The sequence below is a fragment of the Ictidomys tridecemlineatus genome, chromosome 3 (genome assembly GCF_052094955.1).
Source record: "Ictidomys tridecemlineatus isolate mIctTri1 chromosome 3, mIctTri1.hap1, whole genome shotgun sequence".
Lineage (NCBI taxonomy): Eukaryota > Metazoa > Chordata > Mammalia > Rodentia > Sciuridae > Ictidomys > Ictidomys tridecemlineatus.
In genome coordinates this window covers 71,209,901-71,233,130 of record NC_135479.1, presented here as the reverse complement: position 1 = coordinate 71,233,130, position 23,230 = coordinate 71,209,901, and the positions used below count along the sequence as shown (strand labels likewise).

At 33.0% G+C, this 23,230-nt stretch overlaps 1 non-coding gene and 1 pseudogene across 2 annotated transcripts in view; both read left to right on the top strand.

Annotated features, from left to right (window-relative positions):
* Positions 1–22,301, top strand: part of LOC110597373 (HEAT repeat-containing protein 5B-like) — a 45,899-nt pseudogene extending 23,598 nt beyond the window's left edge. The window contains exons 4-12 of the transcript XR_013435644.1: positions 3,037–3,196; positions 3,800–3,870; positions 4,312–4,438; positions 8,134–8,222; positions 8,695–8,961; positions 10,367–10,591; positions 15,931–16,081; positions 17,011–17,225; positions 21,321–22,301. The product of XR_013435644.1 is annotated as a HEAT repeat-containing protein 5B-like (transcript). The remainder of the gene's footprint in view (positions 1–3,036; positions 3,197–3,799; positions 3,871–4,311; positions 4,439–8,133; positions 8,223–8,694; positions 8,962–10,366; positions 10,592–15,930; positions 16,082–17,010; positions 17,226–21,320) is intronic.
* Positions 20,064–20,188, top strand: LOC120887081 (U6atac minor spliceosomal RNA). The gene has a single exon (XR_005730249.1). It is a non-coding gene; the product is annotated as a U6atac minor spliceosomal RNA (small nuclear RNA).
* Positions 22,302–23,230: the final 929 nt, after the last annotated feature.

Below are 23,230 nucleotides of genomic sequence, written 5' to 3'. Positions count from 1 at the left end.
ATGGAAAGTAAACACGTACGTGACGTCCCTTTGCTCAGCTGCAGCTCACATATTTATAGTCTGTGGGTGCCCTCTTGGCAGTCGTGGTGGACCAGGATTTACACAGTGGGTACACAAAGGACACAAAGAAGGCATAGAAACACGGGGCCCTTTCAGGGACTTGTCCCGCTGCAAGTCTGATTAGGAAGTTTGTGCTGGAGCTGAAGGAGCCATCTAAAAGGGTGGAGACACCTTCAGAGAAAGTCGTGGGAAGGGAATGAGGCAGTTCTCAGAGGCCCTGATTGCCTCTTGGGAAGCCTTTTTCTAACCAGGGAAAGCCCTAGCAGGGAAGGTATAGAAGTTGGGAGGCCTTTCTGTGTTTCTGTGCTTTGGGATGTACTCATTACCGTTACATGTCACCTTTGCTGGTGAAATATCTCCAGGCAGAACTACCTATATGAGGCAGTTTCTTTACCTCCAGGTGGAGTGCAGTTCATCTTTTCAAAAGGCTGCTGCTTCTTAAGGAATTAATGAAGTAATGGAAGCTTAAAGAGAACTGATGCATGAGTAGAATATTTGGAATATTAAGATGATTGCATGTGGCATGCTGTACTAAATGTGTGTACCTCTTTTTGGGTCTGCCTCTCATAATCAGCTTCACCATTATTGATAATTGTGAGTATTAATGATGGGATACCTGTGTTCTGGGACATCCTGTTAGGCATTAACTTTAAAACAAGTAAGAAGTAGAAAGTATGACAGCCTTAAAGTTCTGTGTATGCCTGTTTATTTGTGTAAGTATGTACACATAGGCATACATACACACCTATGAACATACAAAAATATAAATTTTTAAATATTTTTAATATAAATATATTACATATCTGTACAATATTAAAGGTTACAAATTTGTTTATTCTCTAAAACAATATTGTAAACTAAGTGTCTTTAGGCCCTAACATCTGGGTATTTCATGAAGCCCTGTGAAATTAGGTGGCTTGCTGAGGATCTTAAAAGAGTTATAAGTGATACACTCACACACACACACACACACACACACACACACACACTCTGAGGTTTCTGACTCTAAGCCTAGATTCTTTCTAGTAATTAATTATAATGGTGATAGTCCTGTCAAGAGCTACTCTGCTGAGCACTTAAGATTTGCCAGGCATTGAGTTACCTGCAATATCTGTTAACTTGCTCAACTCATAACAATCTTGAGGAAACTCTGACCCAGTAATGTCAACAAACTTTCCTGAGATCACATAGCTAGTTGTAGAAGAGCCTTGATTTGGACATAGTTTAGCTTGGATCTTAAAGCTTTCTGGTAAACCAGTTAGCTATATTGACTCCTAAATAAACAAATAAACAAATAAATAAATAAATAAATAAAGTTGCTAAAAAGTAACCTCTATTAAATGTCAAGTTAATGGTTCTAAAAAGTAGATTATCTCCAGGAAAACAGAAATTAAAAAGAGAAAAGGATGAAGAGGCAGAAAGAAATAAATGGCCCAAATATTTTTTTGTCTATTTATAATTTTGGCCACATGGTTTTTTTCAGCATGTGCAAAAACCCTTGTGAGACCTATCAGTTGCTGTTAAGTATCTTGCAGTTCTTTATTTTCTGCTGCTGCCATCAGCAAGGACAGAATAGCAGCAGCATATTCTGCTGTTCTCTTTACTTGTCCTTTTTTTCATGCTGTTCTGCATTCACTCCTTATTCTTGTTATATCATTTTAATTGCACAAATACAGTCACTTTCAGGAGCCTCTGAAGATCTCAGATCAGCACATAATATTTTTTAGAGTCCTTCTAAAGACTTTTGAAATCCATTTATTACCTCTGGGGCTCAAGTTTACTGTTCCTTATTTATTTTTTAAATCACAAAAGACCACACTTCATTCTGTACTCATAAAATCCAGAGTGTCAGGAAATCCTGGTGATTTGAAAGAACATGATTGGTTGCTCCATTAACTCATTAAGCATTTGTTGGTATTCCTTGAATGAGCAGGAGTCCAGCCTCATGGGAACCCAATTGAGTAGGAAGTGCTCTTAGAAACCCTGGCTGGATTATGTTCTTCGGAGACATCTACAGTGTCAGCCTCTTGTCTTACAGATAAGGAACACCAAAGATTTCATTCTCATGTATTTGAAATCTGATGTTTTATTGTACTTTTTTCAAATCAGTGTCATCATTACCCAAAGGAAAAACTAATTTGAAGTATCCATTTCTCAGTGAAGGAAAGATCAAAGTGTAGGAGACATCCCACCCAAAGTCACAGGATCCCTCTGCAAAAGTGAGGGATAATGTTTGTGTTAGATAATGGACATCTCCTTCCATTCAATACCACTGGGAGTTTCATATTTCTACTGTTTATGCCACTGTGACATTTTCCAACTGTTAGGAAACAAAACATTTTGGTTAGTTAATTTTAGTTAGTACCAGTGTTTTTTGTTTCTGAATTCATTGTTATGGCAAAGAGAGATGAGAAAATCCCCAGTGTTGGTAGTGGGAGAAGGTGGAGAGAAAGAGTAGAAAAACAGAAGAAAGAAATTCCCTGGTTATGGTAGAAAGAGAGGTGACTGTGAGGAGGTGGATTCTATGAAGACAGGATAGGAAAACGTATGGTTACTGAATGGCACCAGCCCTGGACAGGAAAAGGTGGAAAGCAGGTATCAGTGAGGGAGAGGCAGGCACTTGGAAAAAGAGAATCTTTAAAATTATGTTTTAGGAAAGTTGCTATACAGAGTGGTTAGTTGGAAGAGGAGAAATTCTTTGGCCAGATGACTCTTTTGGGTTAAAAAAGATATTTTATCCACCTAAAACTAAAAAATAAAATTTAAAAAAGTAGTTTTTTTAAGTTTAGTTATTCATAAATGAGTGAACACTTGTAATAGAAAGTGATATTTTTAATTGATTTGATTGTTTTACAGGTAGAGCTTTTTATACTCCTGAGACTATTGATATAGCTAGACTTCATTATCGGAATCCCTGGGCCCCAATTCTTTATGTGGTGGCACTTTGGTTAAATAAATAAGGGTTTACGTTTGCAGAATCCACAGAAGCAGCAGTGTCTGGTTTACAAAAACATTCTGCACCCATCAGTTTAAACCAGGCATCAGGAGCAATGGCCACTGCTAAATCTTTGCCAGAAATTAACAAAGACCGAATGCATCTAATTTTAGGTAGTGTCATATTAATATATTTCAAGATGTATCACTTTTGAAAATTCAAGTTTTCACTTTAATGCTTTGGGAAAATTTTGTACAGCACAATACAAAGAAAGAATCATAAAAAGATGTTTAGTTCATCTTATAAATTAGCTGAATTTTTGCCTAAAAATTATTTAAAACTACTCTTTAAAAATTGTAGATGTCATGTTCACTCACAGAGCAATACTAAATAATTTGCAAGAAAAAAACTTAATTTTTTTATTCTACAACAGATTATCTTTATACTTGGCACTAACAAACCATCATTCCATAAAGAAAAAAAGTTTAAAAATTTAAAGAATCCTAATTTATAATTACTTTCTACATGATGTTTTAGTGTTTAAAAATTTATTGGGCTGGGGATGTGGCTCAAGCGGTAGTGTGCTCGTCTGGCGTGTGTGAGGCCCAGGTTGGATCCTCAGCACCACTTACAAACAACGATGTTGTGTCCGCCAATAACTAAAAAATAAATATTAAAAAATTCTCTCTCTCTCTCTCTCTCTCTCTCTCTCTCTCTCTCTCTCTCTCTCCCTCTCCCTCTCCCTCTCCCTCTCCCTCTCCCTCTCCCTCTCCCTCTCCCTCTATCACTCTCTCTTTAAAAAAGTTTATACATTCTAATGAAGATTTTAGTGATTTCATATTTTCTGGGGATGGAAAAGGACCGCAATTTGAAAGGTATAATTGTAGAATTTATCAGTAGATTCAATAAATAAAAATGTGAAATATTTCCAAAACCTTAACCTCATACACATAAATAGCACTTTTTACCCATGACATTTATTGGGCCTCTATAGCTTGCCATTTAAAAAACTTGGTTTGCATATAAAATTTCTTGGCAACTATTAAATGAAAAGTGTAATGTTATAATGTTCATAAAGTTACTTTTAATATACTGTAATTTTAAAAAGTCTCAGAAATAGAAATGTTAGTTTGATTATTAATCAATGCAATGCTACAACTGTATATTTAGTGTGACTGCTTAGCTTAGAAACCGTTTTGAACTATACTTTAACAAATAAATGTAGGTTAAAGTAATCTGTATGAAAAATACAGGAAAAACGTGATGCCAATACAACATAAAGTGTTTTCTATCAGTTTCTATTTTGTGTATTTCAGATGTGAGTATAGAGTTTCTTTGTTCCCCAAGACCTGAGGAGCCTGTGGAGCATGTTACTACATGTCTACAGGCCTTGCACACCTTGCTGATTCTCCTTGTGCCCGGATCCATATTGCAGAAGATCAGGTACAGTGTATTTCTAAAATGAAGGGATCCATATTGCAGAAGATCAAGTACAGTGTATTTCTAAAATGAATAACTATTTATATACTTTGTTTTAATTATATTTATATCAGTATAATGTTATCAGATAGTGAATATATATTGTATTAGTTAATAACAGTAGTATATATTACATTAGTGAAAGGCAATATATAATAAGTATTCAAGATTTCTCTGTACTTAATCTTGGATGACCAGGAAGCAGTAGACTATAGATATCATTATACCTTCTTTGTTTTGTTTATCATCAATCAAATAAAACTAAAACTTTAAGGAATAACTTCAGAGTTAGTAAATGATTGAAGTAGTAAAAGGCTAAAGTAACTTACAAGGCCATTAAGTAAATTATGCCACTTTAAAAAATAATTTTTTTAGTTGTAAGTGGATCTTTTATTTTATTTATTTATGTGTGGTGCCAAGGAATGAATCCAGGGTGTCACACATGCCAGGCAAGCATTGTACCACTGAACCACAACTCCTGCCCCAAATTATGCCACTTTTGAATGTTAGATAAAGTTTTCTCTCTCATTTAATGAAATTTGGGAGGTGGGCAATAGATCATTCACAATTTAAAGAACCACCTTTTCTAATTTCAGTATGAAATATCTAGGGAACTTAATTCATATTACAGAACCAAGCTGCCACTGGATTTGTTATTCCTTGTAACTAGAAATTCTATATCTTTATAATAAAGTTCATCTCTTGACATCACCACTACCATATGGTGTCACTTGGGTAGTTTCCCATAAAACACAAAAAGATAAAATACCAACCTGATACCAATTTTTGATGTCAAAATTAGTTTTGCATTTTATTCTACCTAAAACTAAAACATAACATATGCTGTGTGAGTATAGGATTCAATCACTGATTAACTCTTGTTTGAACCCCAACCCTGTGGCCTCAATTTGTGCTACAATTTGAACTACAAGTTACTACAATTAATATTAGGATCGTTTTCAGATAGTTAAACCTATAAGATTTGATCTATGAAAGAAGAGTGACTACTATATTTAAATTCAAGCATTTGGGTTTTAATATAGTATATTACACAGCTAGCTATTTTTTGGATTTAATGATATTTTATTCAAGTATTGCTATACAGTGGGAAAAATGGACTTTAAAAAAAAAAAAAGTTGGGTCCTGTAATTTCAACATTGTCAGAGTGCACTGATTCATGTTGTATTTATTCACCTAGCTGCTGTCACTCTGTTTCTGTTCTGCCTCAGACACAGTTTGCAACTATAGATAATCAAACATAATGTTACAGCCTCTAGATTAAGTGATAACTATCATGTAATATGTACTTTGTTCATACATATAAGGTGTTCTTAGAATAGGAACTGTCCTGAGAAGGATATCTTCTCAGGAAAGACAATAGTTGAATCAGATCTTACAGAGGAATTATACTTATTTATTTATTAGTTGTTCTTTTTAGACATACATGACATATTATACATACATGGAATATTATTCTAATTATGATATTATTCTTTTGGTTGTACATGATGTAGAATTATACTGGTCATGTATTCATTTATGAACCTAGGAAAGTTATGTCCAATTTATAACTTTCACTGTCTTTCCTATTCCCATCCCCACTCTTTTCCCTTCATTCCCCTTTGTCTAATCTAATGAACTTCTGTTCTTCCTCTCCCTATACTCCCTTGTAGTGGGTTACCATCCACATATCAGGGAGAACATTTGGCCTTGAGGTCTTTGGGACTGGCTTATTTCACTTAGCATGATATTCTCCAGTTCCATCCATTTTTCAGCAAATGTAATAATTTCATTCTTCTTTGTGGCTGAATAATATCCCATTGTGTATATATATACCACATTGAATTTTCTTTATCCGTTCAATTACAGAGGAATTATTGAGGCCAAAGTAAAGAATTGGGTTTTCATCTAAGAATAAAGTAGCAAATATAAAAACTAAGGAAGCATGAGAAAACAGGAGAAGATCAGGGACACTCTAGTCATTTAGTGTGGTTTCTGTGAATGCAAAATGTAGAGGTTATTAGATGAGGCTGGACAACAGGGCAAAGACCAAATCATGAAGATTTCTTTTTAGCATATAAGAGAATTTTGACTGAATCCTGAAATTGATGGGAAGTAATTAACAATATTTAAATAAAGGAATGACATGATTGATTTTTTTTTCAGAAGGAACATGCTATCAATCTTGTAGAAGGTTGTTTGTGAGACAAGAAGGGAGGCGGGAGACCAATTAAGTGACTCTTTATAATTTCAGAGAAATAATATACTAGTCTAGGAAAACTGATTAAAGGAGGAAGAAAAGAGGACCAAGATTGAAGCCTTGAGGATAAACACCATTTAAGGGTTGAGAGGAAGGAAATAAATCAGCATTGGAGACCACTAGAGTGGTAAGAGAAAAACCAAAACAGAAACAGTTTATCAAAGATAAGGGAGAAATTTCAAGAAAGGCAGATGAGGCCAGGAGTGGTGGCTAATGCCTGTAATCCCAGTGACTCTGAAGGCTGAGGTAGGAGGATCACAAGTTCAAAGCCAGCCTCAGAAATTAAGTGAGGCCCTACACATCTTAGTAAGATCCTGTCTCAAAGTGAAAACAAAACAAAACAAAACAAAAAAAGGAGGCTGGGGATGTGGTTCAGTGGTTAAGCACCCCTGGGTTCAATCCCCAGTACCCAAAAAAAAGAATGCAGATTATAACATCTAAAGAAACAGTACATAAATGAGGAAAGAAAAGTGTCCAGAGGAGGTTATTCTCTAATAACCTTCTGCAGAGGATTTTCTTGGGTTGGTAAGAGCCAGATTGTAGAAGATGGGGGGGGGGGGCGTGAATGAGAAAGTAAATGAAGTAGAAACATCTAGGCTGGGAAAGGAAGGAGCAAGACAGAGGAGGCATGTGGGTAGATAAAAGGGTCTGAGAGACTTTGGGAGCTTTAGATAAGAAAGAATTGAACATTTTCTTTATATTGAGGAGAATAGTCTAACTAGACAGGGAGGTTGAAGACATATGAGATATGATTGAAATCCTTGAAGAATCCCTGGGAAGTCAACTAGGATGGGAACGGTGGGATCACATGAAGAAAGATGAATCAACTTGGGAAAGAAGCTGGGCATTAGATAAAGTGAAAACATTAAGGGAAGAGGTAAAGGTACTTTATTTGCCATTGACCTTTCTCTGACTTTGAAATTTGAGGCAGACTCATTGGGCAGATTACCTGTGAAAGCTGAAATTTTGTAATCCTTGCTGAGGTGAATAGAGGAGGGACTCACCAAAAATCCCTATTGCCTGTGGCACACAACTCTCAGGTACTCAGCTTAGATTTGGTTTAAGGGCACTAAACTCTAAAAATAATGTTTAACTCAAGTATTTTTTTAACCTGTGGGAGAATGATTCAACTTAAATATTCAAGACATCTGTTGCTTAAATATTTGTTAGAATGAAATGTGACCATTTCTCAAGATTGTTAATATTCTTACTTGTTTCACAGTCCTCTATGTTGATATTAATTGTAAAATACTTAGTTTTCATATGTATGTTTTCTCAGTTTTTAATAATATACATTTATCCTTTAAAGTTAAAATTAATTCAATTTATTTGATTCAATTTATAATAGCTGATTGGTGTTGAGTTGCTGAGTGTTTTGCATTGTCTCCTTTTGACCTAGAACCCACCATGCATCAGCTGTTGGTTACTGGAGTTGTACAACAGATAGTAAGAGCTGCTCAGGATTATTTGCAGGAAAAAAGAAATACTGTAAGTAAACACTGTAAATCACACTAACTTAAAGTAAACCTTATTTACACTCTAATTTTTAAAGTAGTAATGCCAGGAGGTTTATGATTTAAAAAATGATCATACATTTAGAAAATTTGAAACTGATTTTGTTTTCATTAGAAAGGACCAAATGAAATTGCTGATAGCTGATCATTTTTCTCCTCTAAAAATGTCAACTTCACATAGTTCAACCTAGCATATGTGTTATTTTTTTTAGGAAATAATTACCTAAAATTTTCCAAGTAAAAAATAACTATCCATCTGTTTAGAGAAGTTAATACACAAAATTCTAGTAAGACAGAGAATTATACTAAGAAAGACATGTAGCATTATTTAGGCATTTACTTGTAAATCCTTTTGAAGGAATTTTTTAAAGGTATTTATTGTGATATTTTATATGCCATTTTCAATTTTCTGCTGAAAATTTCACTAAAATTATTTTTTATCTAAGATGAAGATGACGTGGAAAAAAAGTCCTGTCCAGTATTAGGAGAAGGAGGTGACAGTGGTGGCCTCATTCCTAGAAAATCTCTTGTGTTTGCAACTACGGAGCTATTGATGTTCATTTTAGTTCGGCATATGCCATATCTGAGTACCAAGATGTCAGACTCTCCAAGTCACATAGTCACTAAATCCCAGCTGTCAGAAGAAAGTGCTTGTCTGGTGGCAGCCACAGTCACCATTCTCTCTGATTTACCGTCCCTTTGTTCACCTGCTGGTACAGTATTGATCAGTATTTCAAAATGCATTATATGCAGTAGTGAAAGTGATCTTGCCTTGAATTTTAAACACTTATAATTTATTTTTCTCTTAAATCTCAAGTGTGGAATGAGAAGTCAGTCTTTTAAAAAGATTTATGTACTTTTAAGATCCTATAAAGATTAAAGATTCAAAAAATGAAAGACCTAAGCTGTCTTTTTAGATATGTTTCAAACAAGACAGAACTGCAGACTGGGGAAGATAGTAAGGTAGAATTACAAAGCTCATTATTTTCTAATCTGGTTGACATTCATGAGCAACATTGAAAAGCTAAAGAATTTTAGAGGAGAGTGATAGCCAACTCTAAGGAGTATCTAAAGAAATCATGACTAGTAAATATAATAGATATTGAAAAACTGTTGTATGGAAGCAAACTTTCCTTGTTTTGCTGGAAAGTAAAAATAATTATTAGTAAACATACTGGTAAATTTCAGTATAACCAAGGGACTATTTTTTTATTCTTATAGTTACCCTACATGTGTAAAAAGAATGACTTTCTCTCCTTGGAGTATTGTAGGAAGCTGCCTATAAGAATAGTGAAGGGATTCTTTTGTTAAGTGGATGGTTGATTTTTTTTTTTTTTTTTGGTTGTAGTTGGACACAATACCTTTATTTCATTTATTTTTATGTGCTACTGAGGATGAAACCCAGTGCCTCGCACATGCTCAACCACTGAGTCACAACCCCAGGCCCCCCACCCCCACCACCATGGTTGAATTTTTATCCACAAATTCTGGGATCCTATAATTTCTTCTTTGCTTACCTCAGTAGTCTTCTCATTTTCCTGGCTTGATTAGGCTGGCTTTGGTACACTGAAGGTTAATTATATATTTTAGAATTACTAATAAGATTCACCAGGTAACTTAGATGGTTCTCAAAGTATATGGTAGTATTCTCCTTCTGTTTTTCTATCTTCCTTTCTCATTTTCATTATGAAGGGCTGGACTACTAAATAGGTGAAATATTAGCAGTAATAAAATGGCTGGGTTGGAAAAAGGAAATATCAGTTCTCTCTTCTCTAAAATAACATGGTAATTTCTTATGTTCTTTTTTAAACATTGAATTATAGTAAAAGTAATGTAGCAAATTTTATATAAAAACAAAGAAAATAAATAATATGAAACCATAATCAGCCAGGCATGGTGGCATGCACGCTAGTCCCAGCTACTCCAAAGCCTGAGGCAAAAGGATCACTTTAGCCTAGGGATGTGGGGACAGCCTGAAAAATGCAGTGAGACCCTATCTAAAAGAAGAGGGAAAAAAAGGACAAACATAATTAATTGTAAAAAAAAAAAAATAAAGAATGGAAACTTCTACAGTGGCATTGAGTAATTATGAGGTAATCTGATTTGTTTTTATTTTAGGATGTATGACAATCCTGCCCACAATTCTGTTCTTAATTGCAAGAATATTAAAAGATACAGCAATAAATTCTGCAGACAATCAGGTTCCTCTACCCATCAGTGCAGCTTTTCAAGGCATTAAAATTATTGTGACACTTCCAATGGCCAAAACTGAGGAAACTCAAAAACAGTGGACAGCTCTAATTCGTAGCACTTTTGCATGTATCCTGGAATATTCACAACCAGGTAACCTGTCAGAGTTTTTAAAAATATCGATCTGTTCAGATATCCATCTGTTCCCTAATTAATTAATTATTTAAGTAATTGTATCAGAAAATTGCTGTATAACATTGAATTAACTCAGAGAGGTGCATTAGTCACATTTTTTTGGACATTTGAAATTTCAATAACTCTGTCTGAATTATTGACTTTAAATATCTTTGTCTTAGAACTTTCATACATACTGGAAATTTAAAAAAAAAGATATAATATATACCCAGAATTGACATGTGTTAGTATAATTGATATAAAATTGGAAAGAAGTTCAAGTATCTGTCACTATTTCAGTGTACCACAAATGGAACCATAATCTTGGTATTGATATATTTTATTCTACAAATTTCCCTATTATAAATTATATTTTCTATGTTAATATGTATCAATTATTTTAACAAATATACTTAGTTTATATATATGCATTATATAGAAAGTGAGATAAGTAACCATGAATGATATATATATTTTTACCATTTAATTTACATAAGTAATGTTATAATATCCCATTCTACTTTTTTTCCCTCTGTAATTAAGTTTTGGTTCTATTAATGTAGATAAATAAAACCTTCATTCATTCTTAACTCCTATGTAACTTTACATCACATTTATTTGTTCAATTATTCATTCCTGTCAATGGATATTTTTGCTGTTTCTAGTTTCTCCCAATTAAAAAGTTGCTTTAGCAAACATCATGGAATTCTTTTGCATGTGTGCTGTGAGAAATTTTCTAGGGTATATATCTATAAGTGGAATTGATGGCATATATTAACTTCCATTTTATCAGACATCGCCAAATAGTTCTCCAAAGTAGCCAAGTGAATTTACACTCACATCAGCAGCATAAGATGATCTTTGATTCCCCATATCCTGACCAATACTTGGTATTATTTGGTTTCCAAATTTTGTTATATGATGGCTACTATGTCCTATCATGTTGTTTTAATTGTTACTTCTCATTTTCCTAATGAATATAAGTATTTTTTATGTTTGTGTTTCATTTGGAGCGAAATCCTTAGTCATGTTTTTGTTCATTTTATTCTGTTTGGCTTTTTCTCTCAAGTTTCTTTTTTTTTTTTGGCTATAAAGAAAATGTAGAAGAACTAAAAAAAGAATAATAATAATAAAAGATTTGTCATGTTGCCTAATAAAAAAATTCCACATTATTTAAAAATGTTTAGTAGCCCAGGAATCAGTGGATGGGACAGTAGAACAGAAGAGATTTCTACAGAAGACACATGTATCCTCATAAGAGTAAAATAAACAATAAAGATCATTCATCCATTATTCTTCAAATGGATGTACCAATTAACTGTTTGAGAAATAAATTCTCATCAGCCCTTCATCTTATATCATGATTTAAAATTGACATGAGATAAATTTAAATGGTAATATAAAATATTTAAAATAAGAAAACAAAGAAAATACAGATGACCTTTTTGTGGCAGAATGGCAAAAGACTAACTATAAGTCAGTGAGAGATAATGCAGAGGAAATATACATATACATAGACTGATATATTGGCCTATGTAGACATCAAAGCATCTTACATTGAAAGGTATCTGAAAAACTAATAATAATATCTATGTCACTGTTTATTCTATTAACAAATAAAGAAGTCTTATAAGAGAATTAATAACCAATAGAAGAAATAACAAAGGAAAGAAGGCACATTAGTTAAAAGTGGTGGTGCATGCTTGTAATCCCAATGACTAGAGAGGCTAACACAGGATTGCCAGTTTGAGACCAGCTTCAGTGACTTAGTGAGGCCCCGAGCAGCTTAGTGAGATCCTGTCTCAGATTTTAAAATAAAAAGGCCTGGGGATGTGGCTCAGTGCTTAAGCACTCCTGGGTTTAATTCTCAGTGCCAAACAAACAAAGAAATTATGAAAAAAAAATCAGCCACATTAATGGGTAAAAGAATACAGCCAAAACACTAATATAATTTTTTCCTTGTAAAATGACTTTTGAAAAATATGAATATGTTCAGCTGAAATTATTACCAAACATTTTTATACTTTGCTGAAGAGAATTTAAACTGATTTAAATTTTCAGGGACTAATTCTTCAAGATGTATAACGAGCCTTTAAGAAAGCCAGATGTGGTGGCACATAACCTATAATCCCAGTCAGTCAGTCATTGAGGAGGCCAAGGGAGGCAGATTGAAGATTTGAAGCCAGCCTCAGCAATTTAGCAAGGCTAAAAGCAACCTAGTGATACCCTGTCTCAAAATAAAAATTTAAAAGGGCTGAAAATATGGCTTAATAGTTAAATACTCTTGGGTTCAATACTTGGTACAAAAAAACAAAAACAAAAGAAGAAGAATGCATACTTGGAGCCATGTGCAGCACACTGATAATCCCAGTGACTCAGGAAGCTAAGGCAGGAGTATTGGGAATCAAAGCCACTCTCAGCAACTTAATGAGACCCTCAGCAATTTAGCAAGACCCCGTCTAAAAATAAGAAATAAAAAGGAATGCGGGAGGGGGGCAGGGATATAGCCCAGTTGGTAGAGTGCTTGTCTTGCATGCATAAGGCCATGGGTTCAATCCCCAGTACCAAAAAAAAAGGAATGGGGATGTAGCTCAGTGATAAAGTAAGTTAAATTTCCAATACCAATTAAAAAAAGAAGAAAGAAAGAAAATGCATACTTGGGGCTATATGTAGCTCAGTGGTAGAACACTTGATTAGCATGCATGAGGCACATAATTTAATCCATAGTACCACACATACAGAATGCATATTCTTTGGCCTTGTTAATTTAAAAAATTAAATTCAAGATTATATATCATCAATACATTTATTTTACAATAATAAAATGTGTGATAAATATATATTTGTCAGTGGGAAAAATTATTCATGACAGTATATTAGTTTGGATTATATGTCCATTTTATCTGTTACATATCATATTTTTAAATATATATATAATTTTTTTAACTTAGACCAGAAGAAATTAAATCAAAACCTAGAAATTAAATCTAAACTGTCATTGGATGGTAGAATTACAAGTTTTATTTTCTTTCCATATGCTTTTTATATTTTGAATAATGTACAGATATTTAGAATGTGATTTGTTAAAAAATTATATATAAGGGGAAAACTTTAGTTATATTAATGTAGCTGAAATTATTTTAGCTTTATAAAGTGTTAATATTTTGCATCTTAACACAGATTTTAACAAACTTAAAAGGATTAAATGCCTCATATATGAATGTATGTACAGATTAATAGATAAATAGGAATATCAGGAGGAAGAAATGGTGAAGAATGTGTTATAAGTAGTTTTAATTTTTTTGAGCATATCCAGAATTAGGATACAATACCCTTATTTTATTTATTTATTTATTTTTAAGTGGTGCTGAGGATCAAATCCAGTGCCTCACACGTGCTAGGCACTCTACCACTAAGCCCCAGCCCCAGCCCTACAATATCTTTATTTTTTATTTTATTTTTTTATGTTGTGGTAAGGATTGAATCCAGTGCCTCACACGTGTGAGGCAGGCACTCTACCACTGAGCTGCAGCCCCAACCCTAAATTGTCAAATTAAAAAAAAAAATTTATTTAGTTGTAGAGGGACACAATGCCTTTATTTATTTATTTTTTAAAGTTAATTTTATACAGTGCTGAGGTTCAAACCCAGTGCCTCACATGTGGTAGGCTGTTAATTTTATACAGTGCTGAGGGTCAAACTCAGTGCCTCATATGTGCTAGGCTAACACTGTACCACTGAACCACAACCGTAGCACTAAATTGTCAACTTTAACAGAAAGTGTTTGCTATTTTATCAAGCTGGTTCATTCATATGAAGTGAATTTGAAGGTCTTATAATACAATTAACTTGCCTAAAATATTCTGTTCAGAGCTGAACTCACAAGAGGTATACTTATGAACTAAGGATCAAAGCCATGGGAATATTTATATAGTATAAAGCTAGCAATTCCCTTAATTATTTTTCAAGACAGAGAGAGAGAGGAGATTGAGAGAGAGAGAGAGAGAGAATTTTAATATTATTTTTTTTACTTTCGGCAGACACAACATCTTTTTTTTTATGTGGTGCTGAGGATGAAACCCGGGCCGCATGCATGCCAGGCGAGCACACTACCACTTGAGCCACATCCCCAGCCCATCAAACTTAATTTCAAGAGTAGAAAACACCAGTATACCACTTTCCTAGATTCACCAGTTAACATTTTGCCACAAGGATTTATTATTATCCACATATCACTCATAAATTAATTTTTAAAAAAAATATTTAGTTATACATGGACACAATATCTTTATTTTGTTTATTTAATTTATGCAGTGCTAAGGATCAAACTCAGTGATTTACATGTGGGAAGCAAGTGTTCTGCCACCAAGCAACAACCTCAGCCCCTGTACCTTTATTATTAATTTTGCTGAATCATTTGAGAATATATTGAAGTCATCATGACTCTTTACTTTAAATACTTCACAGATTTCCTAAGAACAAGAACATTCCTTACATGATAATAGAATTATAAATTTTAGGCAATTTAACATTGATAAAATGCTGTTATTAATCATATGTATATTTTAAATGTGCTAATCACGACTTTTATAGAACTTTTTCTTTTCCTTAGTTGTCATATTTCTTTAGTTTTCTTTAATCCGGGATAGTTCCTCAGGCTTAATCTTTTGTGACATTAATGTTTATTTGTGTGTTTGTTTTTAAGTTGTAGTTGGACACAATACCTTTGTTTTTATTTATTTATTTACTTGTTTTTTAATGTGATGCTGAGGATCCACTTGCTAGGCGAGCACTCTACCACTGAGCCACAACCCAAGCCCCATGACATTAATATTTTTGAAGAGTGCAGGCCATTTACTTTTGTAGAATGTTTCATAATTTTGAGTTATCTAATTTTTTCCGTACTTTTATGCATTTTCGGAAAATACTATATAAATACTTCTCAGAGCATTATATAAGAAAGCATATAATGTTGCTTTGTCTCATTATTGGGAATCTTAACTTTAATGACTTTGTTAGGATCATATCTGCCTTGTTTCTCCACTATACAGCTGTCATTTCTCCTTTTTATAACTAAAAAGGAATCAATGGGGAAATATTTTGAAACTACCTTAATTGTTTGCTGTCTATCAAACTTTTACACAGTGGTTTTAGTATCCATTTTGCCTGAATTGTTTATAATTACCCATTTCAAAATGGTAACATTTTAATTTATTTTCTTGATAAACAGTGATAGATGTTAGGAGTAGAGGAGAGTTGTTGAAGATTGAATTTCCAAAAGTTTTGGAAATGGCACTTTTTTCCATTTTTCATTTTCAGAAGATTCTGTGCCCACACCTGATGAAGTTAGCATGCTGACAGCAATTGCACTCTTCCTGTGATCTGCTGTAGTGAAATAATAGGAGTCCAGTCATTACAGAATGCCTGCATGAACAGATTAAAAAGTGCATTAAATTCAAGTTACCCATGGGTAAGTTACAAATTGCCAAACTTCTAAACAAACATTCCACTTTATCAGGAGAATATCTGGTTGATTTATTAAAATGTGTTATATATAAGGAAAACCTAAGTATTTACAGTAAGAGTTTTAAATGGAAAAACTAGAAAATATCACTGGTTTAACTATAGGAGAAACACATTTGTATGTTTACTTAAATATGCAGGAATTCTCTAATATCTTTGATTAGTTTTTGGCCATATTAGGAGGGACTTTTCAGGTTTTCCAATATTTATTTAAATGATGTCCACTACACTAATGGATAAATTTATATTATTACATATTTTAATAAGCCTATTCGAAACTTGTTTGTTTAGAAAACATGTTTTATTATTTTACAGTGTTGAAGCCTAAAGTTATGATTATCAAATATTCTGCGTATCAGGAAAAATAAAACAACTTAGGAACATTCCTGGCCTCCTAGCTCCCTGAATCAGAGTCTTCAGAGTTGTGACTCAGGAATCTGTATTTTTAAAATGCTCCCAAGGTATTTCTGATGTCAGTGAAGTTTGGCAATTTGTATTCTACAAAGTGCTGAAACAATTTTATTCCACTATTTTCCCCAAATATTTATAACTTTTCTTCCTTCCATTCTTCCTTTTTTGAAAAATAATTATTCATATGAAGTTTTTTGGATCTAAAAGCCAGTGAGACTTTATTTTCTATGGCTACAAAACTTAAATTGGTATAAAGAATTATTTTAAGAGATTCAGATTTTTTTGAGAGGTTTATTCAGTTAGCTTATTGAAAGAAAGTTCCATTACTCTCTTTCATTTCTCTTATATGGAAAATAACATTTATATTTTCATTGTACTGTATTATATACATATTAAGATGTAATGTGATTGTAGAGCAGATAAGAACTATCATGTGTTAATTGATTGAATGATCTCCTTACATAGGTTCAAGCCAAATGTTAGCAGCTTCTCCTCTCAGTTTTCCAGCATTCCAACCATGGCCTTTCAACTCCCTACATCCCATTCATTAGCCCCCATAGTGGCTGAAAAGCTAAAAGCTGTTGAAAGAAACAGATCAGCCAGTAACAATGAGCTTTTGGCTGTTCAAAAAGGAATTAAAGTTCTTGAAACATTGGTTGCTCTTGGTGAAGAACAGAACAGTAAGTATTTTTAATAAAAAGCCGTTACTCCAAAATGAAGATCTGTATTATACATAAATCTTATTTGATATTGGACATAGGCATTTGCAACAATAAGTTTACTAAGGAGCAATTACTGTCTGAAAGCATAATATATTTGCTTATGTTAGTAACATAATGCATTGAATTGATTATTTTTATGAGCAGAAAGTCTCAATGAATTACTGATGACATTTCAACATACTGAGTTTTAAATTTTCTGGGAATATATCCTTTAAGACTGAGGAAAAATACATATGTTCAATAGATTTTTTAAAATATTTTTTTAGTTGTAGTTGTATACAATAACCTTATTTTATTTGTTTATTTTTATGTGGTGCTTAGGATCGAACCTAGTGCCTCATACTTGCTAGGCAAGCACTCTACCACTGAGCCACAGCCCCAGCCCCAGATTTTTTTAAATGGAGCTTCTCATATGCTTGATGGTTTGTTTGTTTGTTTGTTTGTTTGTTTAGTATTTCAACATTTTTAAATTTTTAAAAAAATTTTAAATTGATTTTTTAAAAAATAAATGACAGTGGAATGTGTTACAATTCTTATTAGACATATATAGCACAATTTTTCATATCTCTGGTTGTATATAAAGTATGTTCACACTAATTGGTGTGTTCATACATATACTTTGGATAATGATGTCCATCACATTTCACCATGCTTGCTAACCCCCTGCCCCTTTTCTTCCCCTCCCACTCCTCTGCTCTATCTAGAGTTCATCTATTCCTCCCATGCTTCCCGTTCCCTACCCCACTATGATTCAGCCTCCTTATATCAGAGAAAACATTGGGCATTTGTTTTTTGGGGAGATTTGCTAACTTCACTTAGCATTATCTTCTCCAATGTCATCCATTTACCTGCAAATGCCATGATTTTATTTTCTTTTATAGCTGAGTAATATTCCATTGTGTATATATGCCACATTTTTTTAATCCATTCATCTATTGAAGGGCATCTAGGTTGCTTCCACAGTTATTGGGAGCAAATTTTTACCCCTCACACATCATATAGAGCACTAATCTTTACAGCATATAAAGAACTGAAAAAGCTAAGCATCAAATAAACCAAATAACCCAATAAACAAATGGGCCAAGGACCTGAACAGACACTTCTCTGAAGATGATATCAGTCAACAAATATATGTTCTACTACCTCTCCAATTTCCTGTGAAAAAAAATTTTAAGAGAAGAAGTATTTGAAAATGAGATAATTAAGAAAAAAGTTGAGGGCTGGGGTTGTGGCTCAGTGGTAGAGAAATGAAAATCAAAACTACTCTAAGATACCATCTCAACCCTCTCAGAATGACAGTTATTATGAAGACAAACAGCAATAAGTGTTGGCCAGGATGTGGGGAGAAAGGTACACTCATACATTGCTGGTGGGACTGTAAGTTGGTGCAGTCAATATGGAAAGCAGTATTCCTTGGAAAATTGGGAATGCAACCACCATTTGACCCAGCTATCCCTCTCTTTGGTCTATACACAAAGGACTTAAAAACAGCATACTACAGGGACACAGCCACATCAATCTTTATAGCAGCATAATTCACAATGTTCAATAGATTTTTAAAGTAACACATTCTACTCCTTATAATAAAGGTATAAAAACCTCATAACAAATATAATCAGATAAGTATGAATACCAAACATCATTGTTAAAATACCTCAAAAATTGGTATTTTAAAATTATTTTTAATTTAATGAAAAACTGCCATATATATCCATTTAACCAAATTTAAAATAGCTTAATATATTACTTTATTTCCTTAATGCTTAAATCTTGATTTCATCAAAATATAATATTTGTCTTTAAATATTAGTTTTATTTATTTTAAAAAATCTAAATTTTTGAAATAGTATCTTATGATCAAACATTAAGCTCTTTACAATTTTCAAGATTCTCTTCCCTGCCTTTCTTCATGCTACATTTAATTTTAAATGAGCATATGTGTTCAGGAATTGATCTTGAGTTGAATCAACTGAAAATTATTTTAACTATTAAAGGCAGTAAGATCAGTGCTGGGATTACAAAATGAATAAGATTTAGAACTCATCTAAATCATAGTAGTAAAATAAAAGTACACATAGTAGTAAAATAAAATCATAGTAGTAAAATAAAAGTACACATAAAATTATGTTGATTTTTCTAACATGCCATAGTGTCAGTGATAAATTTTCTACCAAAATAACCTATTTATTAATTTATTACTAATTTCAACTAAATTTATTAATTTCTCTAAAACAGTTGTCTCTAACTTTCCCAATTTTGACACTCCTTCCATGCAATATATTAGTAATTGCCTTTTTCTTGCTCCCCATAATCTGGGAATCATTAATCATCAGATCAAATGAATTTTTCTTTTACATTCATCTGTTCATTTTTCTCCTCTGCTATCATAGTTCTAGACTATAGATTTTAGAATGGAGTTATTGCAATGGACTTTCTTTCTTTTCCCTCCATTTATTCTTTCTTCTCCTCTCCTGCTTTTCCTCTGTCCAGGGCTTTGTGGGCCTTGTACGTGCTAAAGCATATGCTTTATCACTGAGTGTCACCTCCAGTCCTGCAATAGCTTTTCAAAAATCTCTACTACCTTTCCAGTTTCCTGTTTAAAATAATTTAAGACAAGGAGTATTTGCAAATGAGATAATTAAGAAAAAGTTGAGGGCTGGGGTTGTGGCTCAGTGATAGAGCACTTGCCTAGTACATGTGAGGTTTCAATTCTAAACACCACATAAAAATAAATAAATACATAAATAAAGATATTGTGTCCATCTACAACCAAAAATTAAAAAAAAATGAGTGATAGTGTTGAATGACAGGAGAAAAGGTTATAACTCCCTTGACAAGGATGGAAAAGCCATTGGGCCAGACAGTAGGAATAAGATTAAGACATTACCACTTTCTTCTATGACATCTAACCATCATTTTTTCAGAAAAATAGAAGGGACATTGGAAGAGTAGAAGTGTGCTTTGCAGGTAGGGGGACCCATTGGGGAGGAAGGAGGCAAGGGTAAGGGGAAGAACTGGGGAATGTAGTTTTATATATTTTATATGTAACCATATATTTTATATGTAACCAATTTTACATGTAACCATAATGCGTCCAGTGAAAAATAAGTCCATAGAAGGAAGATCAATAGAAAAGAGGAAGGGAACCAGAGAGGAAGCAAAGGAAAGGGAAGAGGTAAATAGTATTAGGATTGAAATGGAGAAAACTATGTTACTTCTTTTATGAATATGTCAGAATGAATTCTACTTTTATGTATAACTATAATGTACTGAAAAATAAACTTTAAAAAGTCAAGGATAAAACAAATTCTTGAATTTGTTTTATCCTTGACTTTTTTTTGTTCAGGAGGATTGCAAATTCAAAGAAGCCTCAGCAACTTAGTGAGACCATGCTTCAAGATAAAAAATATAAAAAGGGCTGGGGATGTGCTCAGTGGTTAAGTGCCCCTGGGTTCAATCTGTAGTACTAAAAGAAAGGAAAAAGAAAATTTACCCCTTTGGAACCATATCACTCAATATAAAGGTAAGTCTAAAAATGTTGCTGTCAAATTACTATATGTATTAATTTATTTGATGGCACCCTCCTAATGAATGTTCTATTCATTAATAAGATTAATTTGCCTGTGTGTGTGTGTGTGTGTGTGTGTGTATGTGGTACTGACATTGAATAGGGCCTTAAGCACACTAGGCAAGCATTCTACCACTTAGCTACACCTACACTGTGTTTAGCCTTAGATTTTAATTTTTTAAAAAGCTAGCTACTTATTCTACCTTTTAAAAGTCTTGGTATGATATAAAAACGTTTGTAATCTGAATAAAGCTGTTAATTAAAAAATGGAAAAAACATGATGGTGATACATCTTATTTGATGTATCTTATTTAATTCTTATTTGAAATGGGTTATTTACTTCAGGGGCATTGCTGGAGTCTAATTTGCTATTAAACCATAAATTACACAAATAATATGTGAATATATTCTTATTATTAAAAATATCAAATAGGCACTCTCACATCAATCAGACCAATCTTTGTTGTTATCTTTGTTATTTACAGGAGTCCAGTTACTTGCTCTTCTAGTTCCCACTTTGATTTCTTACCTGCTGGATGAAAATACTTTTGCCTCAGCAAGTTCAGTTTCTAAATATCTTCATGAGTTTGTACTCCAGAACTTAATGCATATTGGATCTCAGTATCCACATGCTTTCAAGACGGTAATGAGGGCTGCTCCTGAGTTGAAAGTGCGGCTAGAAACTGCTGATGAAGCGAGTCAAGCCAGCAAGGCTAGAGCTGCTGTGAGGCAGCCAGCTCCTACCGGACATTCTGCACTGAAAATCAAGCTAAAAATAAGCTTTTTTAATGTGTTCCTCCACTCATTTTTATATGTATTTCACCGAATTAGTGGTAGCCACTGTACCATTCCAGGCTATGGATTCTATATTATTTGTATATTGGTATTATAATGCTTCCAAGAAGGTTAAGAAAGTCTTGTTCATACCACTATTGATTTTTAAGTGATTTTTAAAAATTATGTGGTGAGTATGTTTTCATTTTTCTGCTAATAATGTTTCTCTTTTATTAATTTTTCATTGTTTTGTTTTTGGTTTTTGTGGTGCTGGGGATTGAACCCTGCACCTTGCACATGCTAAGCATACACCGTAATACTGAGCTATACCCCCAAGCCCTAATTTATTTTTTAAACACTGAACCATAGTCTTTTACATGCTGAATACACAATTGTATCGTGTACTGGGACAGAATGTGGACATTATCAGGGGAAAAAATAGGTCAAAATTTGGCATTTGTTATGAAAAATTCCATTGCAAAATAAGTAAATTTTACATTTTCAAGAAACCAAAATAATATAAAGTCTCTTTCATGGTGTACCTACTATGAATAAAATCAAATTTTTTAAACATTGCTCAAAATATTATCTTCTGATATATCTGTTCACTTTAATATTAAATTACTGAATTGTGTTTGTGTATATTTTAGTTGTTAATTTAATTAAAGTTCTCATCTAAAGGTCCATTAAAATGTTTCTAATGTAGTATAATTTTTCTACCTTTTTTATGTTTTGTAATTACAGAGACTCAGGTTCTGACTGTGATGGTTAGTTTCATGCATCAAATATTTATTGAATGCCTACTGTGTATAAGGCATCAAGATAAGTGCTTCAGGGCATACAAAAATAAGGTAGTCATAATTATAGTTATGATAGTCTCTTATGCGATGGGAATTTTTCCTTGCAAAAATAGATAATTGATTAAATGAATGTATACCACAGCATTTAGCAGATTTTAAACACCAAATTTTATCAGAAAATGTAACATAGACTATATCAAAAGCAAGTGACTTTTCTGAATATTTCAAGCTATATATTTATTTATCACTTGCTACTTGCCATTTATTCTCATCATACCTACACCATTTGGCAGCTAGCTTATAGATCCTTGCTTTCTTCCTGGCTCAGTTTTTTAAATACCTCAGAAAGTCACTTTCTCTCACCTGTTTTCTCACTGACTTTTATTTCTACAGAGTTGTTTTTCATTTCTGACGTGTTTCCAAAGTTATTCTTCTTGTTTTTGTTTTTGTTTTTAATTTTGATAAAAGTCTATAAAATGACTTCACATATTATACAATTTATCTATTTAAAGTGTACCATTCAGTTGTTTTTATTATAATCACAGGGTAGTACAACTCTCACTATAGTCAATTTTGAACATCTTAATTACTCCCAAAAGAAACTCCATATTCTTTACCTGTCATCTCACAATTTTCCATTTCCCATCAGCCTTAGGCAACTGATAATCTACTTTCTGTCTCTATAAATTTGCTACAGTGGTATTTCATATAAATTAAATCATATAATATGTGGTCTTTTGTGACTGATTTCTTATCTGTGCATAATATTTCAAGGCTCATCCATGTTGTAGTGTGAATCAGCAATCCATTCCTTTTTATGG